A 13,984-nucleotide genomic window follows, 5' to 3' on the forward strand; every position below is an offset into this window, starting at 1 on the left:
ATTATCTCTGTGTGCTCGTGCTCCAGCTCTCTGCAGTGCAGCCCACAGTACGGGCCTCTACTTTGCCTTAGGTTGTTGCCTTTGTCTGGAGCTCTCTCTCCTCTCTGGAGGTCACTTTGGCTACCCTGGAGGTGCAGGTAATGGTCAGCGTGCCAACTGTGAGCATGCTAAGAGAACCATATGCTGTCTGTTACATCTCACTCAGCAGAGGCAACATGCTTGTTGGGCATGTGAACATGCTGAACGTTCGCAACAAAGGCGCTGCGGCCCAGCCGTCAGTTCAGCGTGCCTCGGTGCATCAGAGCAGGTATTTCTTGCATCTTTTCCCTCCTCGCCGTGTCACTTCTTGTTTTGTATTCCAGACTAACCAGGCCTCCATAGGTCAAAGCATCTCGCTGCTATTTGCAGCGGATCCGACCGGTTAAGTTCACCATGGCTGCGGTTTAAATATGTGTTTATTTGTTTTTATAGGTGGTTTTTATAATAGCCATGCAGGTCCTGGCCTCAAAATGTTTATTTTAGCCTTGTGGCAAGTCAGGCAGAGTAATAGAGAAGTGGATGTGCTATGTGCCTAGCATTTTCACACATGGTTTAGACACAGCTATAGAGAGGGCCTGTAGCAGGTTCTTTTTCACTCTTCATTAGGAATTCTAGAGGGTGTTTGGACTGAGAGGCGATAATGTTTCTATGGACATCACTGGCCTCTAGTCACACAGCAGAAGAGCAGCAGATACTGAAAAATACGAGCCATAAAATAATGCAGTTTTCGGTATGGAACTGCTTTAGTTTCTGTGGAGGGCTCACCTGAAAGGAAAACGTAGCCAGAGTGCAAAAAAGTCAAATGCATCATCAGGTTGTTCATATGCGGACACAGAGTCCAAGCTTACAGTTATCCGAGCGGCTGCCTCGCCCTGCGTACTGAAGCTCCGAGGTCCTGAAACACTGAACAAATAGCTGTTTGTCCTTGAGGGTGGCTGCAAATGAGAATCCTGAGTTGCTATGCTGGGTTTATAAAAGCAGGGAGAGGCTCACCACCACCCTGACAGCTGCAGTATCTAATGAATCATCAATCGTGTAGAAATCAGCCTAATATATATATATCTTCTAATTAGCATTATTTATGTATAGATGAGTATGAATCTAAAGCTGTGTTATTGTTCTAGAGCTGATAGTATTACTAATGGTCTTACTCATTTCCCCCCTAAGCAAAGTGTCAATATTTTCTCATTGCTTCTTTGAAAATGTGAGGATTTGATGTTTTTCTTTGTCAGGTTTGATGGTTAACAGTTAAATGACGGATAGTTCTTTCCTTTTAAGGTGGGGTTGTATGAGGCAGTTAGTCATTACCTGCAGTAGATGCAGTCTGGCGAAGCAGACAGGAGTGTAAGCAGCATACTGCTAGAGACAGGATCAGCAGCACAATGTATTTTAGCCACCTAAAAAATGGTCCACCTAAAAGAATCAATATCAGTTAGAGTGTATGCTATATTTAGGCTATTTTTACTGGTTTACCTCACCGTCAGACGGCCCTTTCATATGAGGAACTAAAGCCGGTATCTGTGCTCTCTTCAAAGCCACAAGACCCCTTTAAAAAACAGTAGTTTTACCTCACAGAACATCGGGGTTTCTGGTCTGCTGCTGCTTCGATTGATTTGTGTTTTTGTGTGACTTGGGGTTTTGAAGGGTTAGTTCAGATGGAGTGAACATGTTAAAACGCCAAAGTCATATTCTACATGTGGCATGTGCTTAAACTGATATAGATTTTTTTTTTTTGAAGCGGCTGCAAAATATTTCACTGCTTACCCCTTCTGTATCAGTTTATTGTTCAGCTTTGGTACCGATCCTCCTGTAAGCTGCATTAAACTGGGGCTGGGTGATCGGCTGTAGGTCAGGGATCTTTAAACTTTTCAACCCGCAAATGTTCGGGCCAGAGCTTCATGACGCCCACTATCACCGGAAGTGGCAGAAGCATTCAGATGCAGCTAATACACATTACTGCTACTATCCAAACACAGGCATAATGAAAATGCAAGAGAACACAACAGCCTAACAAGCATAGTAATACATTATTATATATCCTAGTAGCAGAATATATCAGTCAAAGTAATCTTAATGCATAAACTGCAACTGCTCTTTGTTTTTCATCTTTGGCTAAAATGTGCTATTTCCGATTAAAGTCACTTTGATTTATGGAAACAAACAACTGTTGTAGGTAATACATTGACTATAGATGAGATCCTCATACAACCTCACTTTACAAAGTCCAGACTAACCCTTTAATATCTCAGAATTTGAGGCAGATGGTCGACTAAAACAAGTAATTTATACAGTTCATCCGAGGCTGTGGGAAATCATAATCAGCACTTAGCAATTACAAATATAGCAAGCAAATTAACTGATAAGGAAAATAAATAATGAGCCGTATATGTATTTTGAACCGCAGCAGTTAAGCTTTTAAACGCTGCACATCATCACTTTTAGCAGAAATGAAGCGCTGGCTGGAGGCAGCATATGATTCTATTGACATCTGATCTTTGAAAGATGTTTCTGAAGCAGAGCCGCTTTTGTTTTGCAACCTTTTCCCCTTCTCCGCTTCCAAGGCGCACTTCCCACCACGGTGTGCTTTTTTTTTTTGATGAGAAAAATAACAACAGTCGCCCAAATGTGGAGTAGAAAATCCTCTCGCAAACCCAATCACCGTGTCACTCGACTGCGACGCATGTGTTTGATGCGTCTGCGTGGGAGCTTGATGAGTAGATGGAGGGGCAGTTAGCATGCAGTCACAATATGTACGATGACAGCTAAGGTAGCATGACTAGCGCTGGTGATATTTGCAGTGTGAAAGTGTGTGCAATGTGTATTAATCAATTCCTCAGTGTTGGCTGCTTCAGGGGATGTGAACATAGGATGGATGTCTCGGGGAAGTGCGGCATGCGTGAAATTGTACTTCTCACATCACTGTCTTAGGTCAGTCGGAAACCCGGCTGTCGGACGTTATGCAATGCCGTTTTGAAAATAAAGTATTTAGGTTGTGTTGAGTTTTATTGCAAGACTTCAGATTTTGCCACATGCTTGGAATTCTGCAAGTAGTATATGTTAAGGGGAGCTCTTGTAGGCAGGAGGCATGACACTAAAGCAGCAGGAGGAGGAGGAGGCAGGTATGTTTTGGATGTAATTGATGGCTATACTGAACAACCTCTGAAGGTTGCTCTCAATGTCAGGGTCTTTACCAGAGGCTTACCTTGTTTACACTCGGTAGAAGGGAGAGTTTGGGTTTGGTAAATATGTCTTGCTAGGACAAACATTCTGTCCGCCGTTGACTGGAATTGATAAAAAAAAAAAAAAAAGAGGGACTGTTAAGATCCTAATCAAGATTGCTGTTTTGGCAATTAAATTTGTCAGAAGAATATCAGAGCTGTTCTTCTGTTGTCATTATTCTTGGAGAAAAAATAAAAAGAAGAAAGAGGAAAAAAGTGCAAAGTGGTCCCTTTCTCCTTCATCTCCAAAAGCTTCAATTAACTGTGATGGCTCTGCGCGCGCCTTTTAGTTGTGCACTGGGGAGGAAGACAAGAAACAGTGGCTCCCTTGAACAGTTTTGGCCTATATGCAGCGCTGTAGCAGGTAAATGAGTTTTAAGAAGTTTGTTTTTTCTCTTCAAAAAGCTGTTTACACCAAAAGCCTGTTTTGCTGGTTCATCCCAATCCTGCAGAGTTTGCTTTTGTGCCTGTGAGATTGATGCTGCTCGGATGCAGGTGTGCAGGAAACCACTTAGCTAGAAATGCAAAGTGCAGCTGCATTTCACATCGAGTCTTTATGTATTTCAGGTGGTAAATCATCAGAGAGTCAAGTCTATAAATGCAGCCTCATTTTTTGACAGCAGTCACTGGAATAAAGTTGAACTAGTGTTACTCTGCGTTTAAAGAGATGGATGTTGTGTTTTTATGCCTTTGCAAAATCAAATATACAAAAGCAAAACTGTATCAGATGGTTTGCTCAGTGTGTTTATCTGCACACAAGCATGTCCAGCTAACTAGCATACTAATTGCAGCATCAATCTAGCATTGTAAATCCAATTCACCCTCATCCAAACCGGTTGAGGCAGATAATCCACCCGCCATGAGCCTGGTTCTGCCAGGTTTTTCCTTCCCACAGTGCTGCTCATAGAGAATCATTGGATTTGTTGTTTTTTCCTCTATTATGTGATATTTTAATGCCTTGACCTTAACTATGTGAAACACCCTGACGTGATTTATGTTGATAACTGGTGTTATCTTATTTAAAACAGAATTGCACTGATTTAAACACATCATATGCTAATCGACTTGTATATAATCATGGAAGAGGTGTTCATGAGTTGTGCATTCAGTTTGTATACTTGTATCATTCATCATACATATAATTCACTCGCTTATTATGCACTTCTGTGTAAGGACAATGCAGTTTGTTTACTTTTAGAATATATATCAGTAGTATCAGTAACAAGGTTCTGTAACCTTAGGTTAAGTGGCTTGCTGAATGCAGCTGGCAAACTCTGGCAAACAACTAGCTGTTGTTGGTTGTCCCTGCCTTTGGCTACCTCTGTTTGAAATCAAAGACCTACTGTTTATATGAATCGTTTAACTTTTTCGTCATCAGAGTAAACATCATCTGTGCTGTGCTAAAACAAAAGGCTAAATGTAGGCATGTGGAGTAAAGATTTCTGTGGTACTTGTCAAATCACAGTAATTCAGAGCTGTGGAGGATCATTTGTCATCGAACACACCATTGTCACAAATAAATACATTTGATTGTGCCAATTATATTTTAGATAGCTTTTTCTCAGGCATATATGCAAAGTCCAGCCATAGGGTCCATAGAATTAGCCTCTATAAAACTAGACTTACATTCTCAATTTTGAGGTAAACAAACATATTTTCTGTCGAATTATGTTTATTGGTGATGTATCACAAAAAATACATTTTACATCAGCAGTTGTTTGCCATTTATCATTTTTGCTTCACTGTCACTGCTTTTCCACCAACCAGTCATAAATTTGATGCGGTAGGACTCGTGACCCGGGTAATCCAGTAAATGGATGAGAAGCTTCAAAATGTAGTGAAAAGGCTGTATTTTGACCCAAACCAAGATATTTTCCAATTCTTAGCCATGTGGTATAATATCTCTCTCTGCTACCTCTTATGGTTCATGACCTTTGGGCCTTAGGTCATGTGCAGTTTTTATGAAGAGTGGTATTATCTAACTGACTGAATTGCAATAAATAACTTTCACTTATTTATGTTTACATCCTTAAATGCAGGGTGACTCATCCAAAAATGCCAGAGGAAAGAGAGACGTATAAAGTGATGTATGGTATACACCAGGGGTCGGCAACCTTTAACACTCAAAGAGCCATTTCGACCCGTTTCCCACAGAAAAGAAAACACCGGGAGCCACAAAATCCTTTTGCCATTTAAAGACAACACTGCGTATATCAATTTTTTTTTACCTCTATGCCCTTGTTAATCAGTCGTGATTAATTAATTACAAAGCCTCTAATTAGATTCATTTTTTTAATTGTGTCCTGCCACTAATATTTATCTTACTTGGTTAATGTCATTTTTGCTCCTGGACCTCATATGTTACGTAATGTTAGCTGGAAATCAATAATTTGCGAATGTCTATTTAACTTGTAAAATCGATTTATCTAGTTATCTTCAGCTAATAACTTTTCTCCGGTAAGTCGCTGCCCTATTTTCCAAGACGACACTCCTCTGACTCTCTGACCTGCTGCCTGGATGCTGGACGTGACATCGAGCCGTGCTCTCGCGAGTAACGTTGTATTAACCTGACATATCAAAGAGTAGATACTGAGCAAGACAATTATCCGTAGTTTACCTTGGTACTTACGAGTACCCGACACAATGCAGGACTCTGCTGTGAAGGCGGAGACGTGCGGCGGTGCTGTATTTGCGACAATAAAAAAAAGAAACAAATTTGAAAGAGCGACAGCTAGGATTTAGGAATGGTGAATGAATGTAGAGCAAACACTGGGATCCGAAGATCAACAGGACTCCAAATGAATACACGCAGGCGGCGAGTGTCGGAGATTGACGGCTGGGACGCATATTTTGACAGACAAAAATTAAGACGTTTTATTTTGATGTTACAAAATCACCATAACCTTCAAATTTAGAATTAAATTTTAAAAATTAACAATCTTAAATAAAAGAAATTTTAATTAAATAGCCTGCTGATTAATTTTTTTCCAAAGCTACAGGGAGCCAAAACAGAGGGATGAAAGCCGCGGGTTGCCGACCCCTGGTATATACCCTCAAAACTTGTTTTTGACCTTTTTCGTTTGACAAAACCAAGAAAATTCACATGGAGGATGCATCCACTGAACATATGAACTCCATACAAAATAAAACAGTGTATCATCTTGCAATGATGTTGACCAGTGACAACAAATTAGACTGTTGGTGCCACTTACACTAAGATTCCATTTTGGCTTTTTAGTTTGAGGGAGGTAAACGATCATGGTCAGCGGCACTGCCAAAGGTTAATTCACTGGTTAAGCACCAAGCGCCAGAACCTATTCATTTGTCAATAATTAATGAATTAATTAGCTAATTAATTAATAAAATGTACTAATAATGAAGGTCCTTAGGTGGGGCTAATTAAAGGTAATGAGTTGGTGGGTTTGCTTCAACATTGTCGTAGTATTTGACTGCATTTGACTGACATATATTTCATTATTTCATTACAATCGTTTGTGGTGATTTGTGTTAAATTCATGAGCTTTATTGAACTTTGTGGAAAATAGGATTTTTAAGGGTGACAAACTAATAATACGGTATATAATGATACAGCAGCCTGCACTACACAAAAGAAGAGCGCAAAACCTCCCCAAAGTGCACGTTTAATATTCAGCAGTCAGTAATCATTGAATCCATTCATTGAATTTAATAGCTGTAATAAAAAATTACATATGTGAAGGGAAAAACTACCTCAAGCTAATGCAAGTGTATGATCTGAGGTTAGTTATTATACAGGCTAATCAAAAATATGAGTTATGCGTAAAAAGCAAGAAAATCATTATTACAGAAGACGCCACATAAAACCATATTTCTCCTTGAAAATTTTGTCTGGCAGACAGGCTCTGGGCAGAAACCAATTGTTCCAGCTCTACTTTGATAGAAATATCAAATCATTTGTATTAAGTCTGGGGTGGAATCAAAGATTGAACTGTAAATTGAACCTTTTCATGATTCTGACACTATTACAAGTGGTGCTGTACGGCCTCCAATGTTATTTGTGCTTGCACATTAAGGTGTGACCGTTTATTTCTCTCCGCAGACTGCTTTGAAGTGAACCCTGTGAGGACCATCCAAACCGACACGATATTCTGGTGAGTTACGAAACTGAAATTAAAACCCTCTTCACATTTCCATAGCACGCTGCCACACATCCAGACTGTAAATGTGAGCAGAAAAGTGATGGGCCAATTAGACGGAAGAGAGAGGCTGCGATAACAATATGCTGAAAGAATGTTGTCGCCCTTTGCCTGGATCGATCAATCTGGGTCAGTGTGTTTGATTTATCACAACAGCATTCTCTGCACAAAAGCCAAACCCCACAGTTTCACCCCTTCTTTTTCTCCCACATATATTGTCTCAAATGGAGACGGAGAGGAAGTTAAAAGCACAGCATCTCCTCCTTTTCCTCCCCTCGGTCACACGCAGCTTTAACCACATGTTCACATACGGGGAGGGAGAAAAGGGAGAGAGAGGCTCGGCAGAGTGACACTGTTAGCTATCCTCTCACATAGGCAGGGTTGGGCTGGCGCCACGACTGTTTGCCTCATAGCCTGCGCAATGGGAGTCGGCTCCATTATCAGAGCTGCTGCTTCGCCACCCTGCAGCAATCCCAGCATCCTCTGCTCCTGCAGATTTAATTTCTTATCTCAATAGGGAAAACAGCCCCTCTGATGAACAGCAGAAAACACCCTGGGCTGCTGTGAACACGGATTGAGAATATATACAATAGATGATTTGATAAACTTTTGAATGTGCATAGCACTGATACCCCTCATAGGAATTTGTGGTTGGTCACAGATATTCAGGGGAATTTGCTCTATACTGTAAATAATGATTCAGGGAAAGAAGGCTTTTTTCCACAGTTATACATTTAAACGCTTATTTATGGCTGTATAGCATGTCAGCATTCCCTGGTAGATGAATGTCTCTCATGTGCTGCTGTTATTCTAAGACATACCAAGTTGTCCTCATGTCTCTGTTTGCAGATAAATAAAGGCCATTCTCCAACTGCTCCACTGTCACTTGACATAAACTCAGCATGAACCGCTGCCTCATGTGTACTCCTTTTGTTAAGTCTTAGGAGAGCGCATTATCACCTCTCAGAAAATAGAGCAGCTGGATATTCTTAATGACAAGTTTGCACAAATGTCGTATCCAAAGCTTCTTACTGTGATGTTACCATGGACATTTTTTTTTTCTCTTATTGTTTTTTCATTTGCTTTCTTTCTGACAACCCGCAAAATCTCTTTCTTGCTCCATTCGGTAAGAAGTCAGAGTCTGTAATGGAATGGAAAGATTTGACTTGTTGTGGCTTTTCCAGCTCTTTACTAACAGCTTTATCAATGTCATGAAAAGCCACTACAGTGGTAATTGTGTGTCAACTTTCCTGGACCCTGAAACAAAAGTTATGTGAACACGAAGTTTTCTAATGTGATCTAGCCTCTGCTAAATTAGTTTTCTTACAGTGATCACTTGGCACGTCTGTAGTTAATGATAGTAGTGCTATCTTATCTGTGGTCTAACCTATCAAGAGTAATTTATTATGATCATTAAAGTTTCATTTAAAGTTTCTTGTCTGCTTGGGAGTTTTAAACAGTGGTGTAGAAAGTTTCCAGATTGTATAGTGAAAGCAGCAACACTGTAAAAATGCTTCAAATAAAAGCCCCAAAATCTACTCAAAGCATCAAAAGTAATGCTACTCTATACTCATGCAGACATAATTTATGTCATAGTTGGTCTAAGGGAATCTGTTGAACTGTTTGTAATTTATGTGAAGTCTTAAAATGCGAAGAAATTAGTAGGTTTAAACTACAGTATTTCCCTCTGACAGTTATATAGAATTATATTTTCACATTCCATAAATTGAAGCGATGGAGCACAGTACAAGGACACGAAATCAGTGCTTAAATAAGTAAGACATTGGGTGCCTTCCAATACCCATACTTCTTTACCGTATAATACACCAGAAAAAGATTTAATATGTCCCAAGACATAGTAAGTCAAACGCAATATGCCAAAAAAAGTACCGGGCTGTCCTACTACATTTAGCTGATTTGCAGCATACAAGCTCTTCTAGCTACTTTGACCCACAGTCCTCTGTGCAGTGGACGATACGTCGCATTCGTCACGGTGTCTTGCTAGAGTATAAACAAGCCAGAGGACAGCTCATTTCGCACTACAGACTGCAAGGGATACTCTGTATGAGCCAGAAGGTCAAAAGCTTGCAGTGCAATGTTGCAAAGAAGTAGTACGTCCCAGCCGATACATGCAGAAGTATGTATGTTGACGTATGTAGTGAAAGTAACGCAGCTTTACACGAGGATTTAGATTTAAAGGTTCCTGAAAACACAACTGGAACATAACAGGAAGAGAAAAAAATGTCTAAAAATTCCCAGTACTGCATCATGTCATAGTACAAAAGAGAGACGTCAACACACGGCTACTAAACAGTGCAGATATTGACTCTAATCATTGTCAGGTAGCGGGGGTTTATATAATGTGCCGCTGTGAGAGGGCATTGATTTTTCTTGCTTTGAGCCGAGAGTCCTGCAGGATGCTTTTCGGCACAAGGTCGGCGTCTAGTTTTTAGCTTCGCTCAGGGAAGCACCCATCAACTAATTTGGCAACTGGGTCGAAATAGAAAGTTAACAGCGCATAGTATGAGCGATAACAGAGCCGGTTAATTTACCTAGAAATACACGAGAGAAGAAACGTTTTAACGAAATGAGCAGCACACGACCGAGCTTCTTTGAATTAGTTTTGCAGAGTGAATCACACAGAATATTTCGGTGTTAAACTGAAAAACAAGCTGATGACGTGGTAAAAAGATTATTAATTATGTGGTTATGTTCCTTTCTGGTGGCAAACGGACTCCAGGAAATGAGTTTGACACCTATGACATCCTTCTACATGTGAGAGCCAGGTCAGTACTTTGATTAGTTTTTCCTTCGAGAAGCTGTTTTATCGAGACGCTACAGAGAACTGAGCTCAACACAGGGCTAATACCAATTCATTACTGGTGAGACTCTGGTTCGTGTATTTGTTCCCGACCTCATGTGTCCTTGTTAGCACAAATGCATTTGCTTTATGGAGTTGTTTTTAATGAGAGAAGCCATTTGCAAACATCATGACACTTTGCTACTGCGGATCCTTGAGTGCTTTATGTATTAAGTTCAAAAGGGGCAATAATGCAAAGGGAGCTATGGAGGATAATGATAGTGTAAGAATGCTTAATTCTGAAAATGCGATAGTTCAAAATGTTCTCTTTGTTTATTTAGTGAAAAAAATCTAAAGGAAGAAAAGCTGTGACTCTTTCCACTGTGATAATTGTATTGAATCCTATTTCTTCCTGCTCTTTGTTTTTTAATAGAATCAAAAATGTCAGAGTTGTCAATCTAAACAGTGATTCAGGTGCACAGAAAATATAAAATGCGTTTTATGTCACATAAGGTTAGAGCAAAAATATAAAGCAAGTAAATAAATAAATATCACACAGTTACAGTGCCTTGTGAAAGTATTCGGCCCCCTTGAACTTTTCAACCTTTCGCCACATTTCAGGCTTCAAACATAAAGATATAAAATTTTAATTTTTTGTCAAGAATCAACAACAGGTGGGACACAATCGTGAAGTGGAACGAAATTTATTGGATATTTTAAACTTTTTTAACAAATAAAAATCTGAAAAGTGGGGTGTACAATATTATTCGGCCCCCTTGAATTAATACTTTGTAGCGCCACCTTTTGCTGCTATTACAGCTGCAAGTCCCTTGGGGTATGTCTATCAGTTTTGCATATGGAGAGACTGAAATTCTTGCCCATTCTTCCTTGCAAAACAGCTCGAGCTCAGTGAGGTTGGATGGAGAGCGTTTGTGAACAGCAGTCTTCAGCTCTGCCCACAGATTCTCCATTGGATTCAGGTCTGGACTTTGACTTGGCCATTCTAACACCTGGATACGTTTATTTGTGAACCATTCCGTTGTAGATTTGGCTTTATGTTTTGGATCATTGTCCTGTTGGAAGATAAATCTCCGTCCCAGTCTCAGGTCTTTTGCAGACTCCAACAGGTTTTCTTCCAGAATGCTCCTGTATTTGGCTCCATTCATCTTCCCATCAATTTTAACCATCTTCCCTGTCCCTGCTGAAGAAAAGCAGGCCCAAACCATGAGGCTGCCACCACCATGTTTGACAGTGAGGATGGTGTGTTCAGGGTGATGAGCTGTGTTGCTTTTACGCCAAACATATCGTTTTGCATTGTGGCCAAAACGTTCCATTTTGGTTTCATCTGACCAGAGCACCTTCTTCCACATGTTTGGTGTGTCTCCCAGGTGGCTTGTGGCAAACTTTAAACGAGACTTTTTATGGATATCTTTGAGAAATGGCTTTCTTCTTGCCACTCTTCCATAAAGGCCAGATTTGTGCAGTGTACGACTGATTGTTGTCCTATGGACAGACTCTCCCACCTCAGCTGTAGATCTCTGCAGTTCATCCAGAGTGATCATGGGCCTCTTGGCTGCATCTCTGATCAGTCTTCTCCTTGTTCCAGGTGAAAGTTTAGAGGGACGGCCGGGTCTTGGTAGATTTGCAGTGGTCTGATACTCCTTCCATTTCAATATGATTGCTTGCACAGTGCTCCTTGAGATGTTTAAAGCTTAGGAAATCTTTTTGTATCCAAATCCGGCTTTAAACTTCTCCACAACAGTATCTGGGACCTGCCTGGTGTGTTCCTTGGTCTTCATGATGCTCTCTGCACTTTAAACAGAACCCTGAGACTATCACAGAGCAGGTGCATTTATACGGAGACTTGATTACACACAGGTGGATTCTATTTATCATCATCAGTCATTTAGGACAACATTGGATCATTCAGAGATCCTCACTGAACTTCTGGAGTGAGTTTGCTGCACTGAAAGTAATACTGAATATATACTGAATAATATTGCACACCCCACTTTTCAGTTTTTTATTTGTTAAAAAAGTATGAAATATCCAATAAATTTCATTCCACTTCACGATTGTGTCCCAATTGTTGTTGATTCTTGACAAAAAATTAAAATTTTATATCTTTATGTTTGAAGCCTGAAATGCGGCGAAAGGTTGAAAAGTTCAAGGGGGCCGAATACTTTCGCAAGGCACTGTAAATTAGTGCTGATACTTAAAAAAAGAAGCTGTTAAAATGCTTATTTAACAGTTCTCCTTCCCTGAAGTTTGAAGGCTTCAGAAGCAACACCTCCGGTTATGAAAATACCCAGTGTTTTCTACAAAGAATAAAATCATTATCATAGTGTGCCATATAATTAACCAGCCCTAAGCAGTGCATTTTATAAATGATTGATTTTAACCAGTAATGCAGATTTATAACTAGCATTTCTTACTCTTTATTAACCTGTGCAATATTTTTCTCATGATACTATGCAACAGAAAATACCAAAACTCACTGAAATCAGCCTAATATGTAGTAAAATTGCAAACTCTTAGATTAACAATTTTCCTCCATTGGAGCCCATTCAGCACGACCGAAATATCAGCGCACCAAAACACAAACTTTTGACTCATTTTGAAATTAGACTCTCTTCATGCAAATAGCTGTTTTGATGTCTTTTGTTGGCATCTGCTGCTTTTCTCAAGGCGCTATAATTAAACAGGAGGAGGCCGCAACCCTTCTTTATTCTGTGTCACTTTGAGAAATGGCTGCTGCAAAGCGCGCTGTGTCAAAGCAATACCACTTGAGCATCACCTAGATTGCACATGGAATTGAATCCAGTTTGAGGAGTGTGTGTATTTGTGAATTTATCTTCATTTACCACAGCGGCATAGAAGACAGGAAATACACCAAAACTGAGTTTGTGGTAAATTTTCCCAACGGCATCACGCCCCATTTTCGATTTATCACAAACAAGTGTGCAGCTACCTGCGAAGCATAGCTTATGAAGCCACATTACTCGCGACTCTACAGCTGATATCTTATTGAACTGCTGTGATCCCTTCCTCTGCTAATCACTTAAGTCGTGACACTCTCAATTATAGATAAACACATTAGAAAATGGGGGTTAATAGTCAAGATCGAGTTAACAGTTAAACCACTTCAAGATTATTTCACTTATTTCCCAACACTTGTCTGAGAGGAGTAGTCCATCACAAAATAGCCTCCCTCTTTTTTTAATCTACCTTCCATGTGCAACCCCCTTCAGGTTTACACCCACGGCACATCCCCCTGATCTGACAACATCCTCAGGATAACGCTCATACATCATCATTAAAGAGCACGGACTCAGGCACTTTGTCAGAGTTTGCAGTCCGGTGAAAAGGTACAAAGGGGGCAGAAAATAGATCCCTTTGATGAACAACAGATTATGATGGAGAGGTGAGCAAACATTCCTCTCATTCTCTGCCCACACGTGCAGGTGCAGCCTCCTCACACAGTAGCAAATTGATGTCTGATCCCATAGACATTAGACAAGCCGCAAATGGGATGTAATCCTCTTGGATCTTTGTTAAAAACTACACTGGAATGTGAATCTTTCTTTTCATATTTAAATATATAATACAATAGGACCTGCACTTCCATAAAAGCTGTTTTAATATACTTGCACATATGTATTTTTTATGTCCTATGCAGTATTTATAGGCCTTCCACATATATTTACACTCCAAAGACAAGCTTTCTTTCATTGTTTTGTGTGCCTGTATTA

General features: G+C 40.1%; 1 protein-coding gene across 2 annotated transcripts in view; it reads left to right on the forward strand.

The window, feature by feature from the left end:
• lrfn1 (leucine rich repeat and fibronectin type III domain containing 1) overlaps positions 1-13,984 on the forward strand; it is a 117,266-nt gene that overhangs the window by 52,381 nt on the left and 50,901 nt on the right. For both annotated transcript variants that reach the window (XM_022211338.2, XM_051957844.1), the window contains exon 2: positions 7,336-7,387. The gene's annotated coding sequence lies outside the window, so the exon portion shown is untranslated. The remainder of the gene's footprint in view (positions 1-7,335; positions 7,388-13,984) is intronic.

This window comes from Acanthochromis polyacanthus, chromosome 13 (genome assembly GCF_021347895.1).
Source record: "Acanthochromis polyacanthus isolate Apoly-LR-REF ecotype Palm Island chromosome 13, KAUST_Apoly_ChrSc, whole genome shotgun sequence".
In the NCBI taxonomy this organism is placed as follows: Eukaryota; Metazoa; Chordata; class Actinopteri; family Pomacentridae; genus Acanthochromis; species Acanthochromis polyacanthus.